The sequence below is a fragment of the Ammodytes marinus genome (assembly GCF_949987685.1).
Source record: "Ammodytes marinus genome assembly, chromosome: 23".
Lineage (NCBI taxonomy): Eukaryota > Metazoa > Chordata > Actinopteri > Uranoscopiformes > Ammodytidae > Ammodytes > Ammodytes marinus.
Genome location: NC_137227.1, coordinates 20872147 through 20874646, shown reverse-complemented (window position 1 = coordinate 20874646; position 2500 = coordinate 20872147).

Sequence of the window (2500 nt, the reverse complement as noted above, 5' to 3'; positions counted from 1 at the left end):
ACACACACACACACACACACACACACACACAATCCCCACCTTTGCAACACTCTTATCAAACGATTTGTAATTATCACTCAGTTCCGGGTCCAGTCAATAGTCTAGTTTGCTCATGCTGTCAATGTGTGTGTGTGTGTGTGTGTGTGTGTGTGTGTGTGTGTGTGTGTCTGTGTGTGTGTGTGTGTGTGTGTGTGTCTGCAAGGCACCCTCGCACTTACACAACGATACAATGCTTGTTTGGTTGACCTTTTGACTTTGCACCCAATGGTTACGAGAGAAGAAAAAGGACTCATACCACTTTTCTTTATAAATTACTTTATATTAGACAGTACAGAGTTGAAATGGAGAGACAGAGAGAGACAGAGACAGAGACAGGGGGGGATGACCTGCAGTAAAGGTCCACAGGTCGGATTTGAACCCGCGACCACTGCAACGAAGGCCGGAGCCAATATGGTACGCACTCTATCCACTACACCACCGGAGCGCCCCTGCCTACACGTACTATTTTATTGTATATCGATGTTTTCAGGGTGAAATAGTTTATATTTTACTCAAGTGACCAAAAATAAATTGCTTTCTTGCAAGAAGTTGTAGTGAATTTTTTATTTCAAAATAAAGCTAAGTTTCTGCGAGGCCCCCGTCCACACTCCCTCACTTTCCTATTCCACTCGTTTCTAAAAAAGCTTAGTTTTCTTATCTCTGTTTTATCCGCTATCTATCGTCCACACATGGAACAAATACAGCTTTCTTCGAGAGCTTATTACATTGCTTTGATATCTCACCAATGTGCCAGCGGTGCCTGAATGTATGTGTGTGCTTATGGAAACAATGCAGCTCATATATCTATAAATGTGCCTCAGATTAAGATGTCATCTCCTTGGAACAGCAGAGAAACAATGCAATGCAATCACCACAATCTTGGACAATTGCCTCCACTTGAATAGATGATTATATAACGAAAGACGATACAATGTTTTGGGCAATTTGTCCTCTCCTAAATGCGATTTTTCTTATGTCTAAGCTTGATGTATTTCATGCCCCTGTAAAGCACTTTGAATGGCCTCATGTCTGAATGGTGCTATAGAAATAAACCTGCCTTGCCTGTCTGTCTGTCTGTCTGTCTGTCTGTCTGTCTGTCTGTCTGTCTGTCTGTCTGTCTGTCTGTCTGTCTGTCTGTCTGTCTGTCTGTCTGTCTGTCTGTCTATCTATCTATCTATCTATGTCTGATCTTGATGTATTGCATGCCCCTGTAAAGCACTTTGAATGGCCTTGTGTCTGAATTGTGCTATAGGAATACATCTGCCTTGCCTTGAGTCTGGAGTTTGTATTGACACTTTTAAATGAATGGCATAGGTCATGAAAAACAGACTGTTACTTGGAGACACACACACACACACACACACACACACACACACACACACACACACACACACACTGGTGTTGTCAGCATATTAAATGGTAAATGTACTCCACTTTTATATCTCTTTTCCCTGGTTTTTCACAGACCCAAAGCACTTTCTTTACATTGTTTTTTACACATTCACCCATTCACACACACATTCACCCATTCACGCACACATTCACCCATTCACACACACATTCATACACCGATAGCAGCAGCAGCTACCACTTAGATTCACTGATTTTCACAAAAAAATAAAAATAAAAATTGTCAACAAGTATTCTCCAGAATCACTGACTCCACCTTTAATACACCTTACTTTTCTTTTTTTTTTAAGATATTCTTTTTGGAAATTTTTATGCTTTATTGACAGTGTAGAGACAGAGTTGAAATGGGGCAGAGAGGGGAGTGACATGCAGAGAACGACCGCGGGCTGGAATCGAACCCGGGTCCGCTGCTGGCCGAGGCCCATGGGGGGGGGGGGGGGGGACGCTCTACCAACTGAGCTAAGGGCGTCCCATAATACACCTTACTTTTAAATATGCGGACCTGCCATTCACATTTCTTTGCAACACTGGGCCGAACTATTTTGCGTGAATTGCACAAAAGTGATTTATTGCTCCTGACATTATTTTCGACAATCATCCTTCACATACATATTCAATAAGCCCCCACATTAAGTGTGTGTGTGTGTGTGTGTGTGTGTGTGTGTGTGTGTGTGTGTGTGTGTGTGTGTGTGTGTGTAAGTGTGTGTTTGTGCCTGTGTAAGTGTGTGTGTGTGTGCCTGTGCAAGTGTGTGTGTGTGTGTGTGTGTGAGAGTGTGTGTGTGTGTGTGTGTGTGTGTGTTCGAGTCGCCTGTTGAATAAATGTCACCGACGACCACAGGCATAGAAAACCAGCTATAGAAGTCTTCATAAATCTTTCCCCGGAGACTCTAAGAATGATTAAAAACTGGATTTTTTTCATTAGAAAGCCATTAGTAAAACCAGTGAAGAGCTTGACACACACACACACACAGACACACACACACACACACACACACACACACACACACACACAGACACACACAGACACACACACACACACACACACACACAC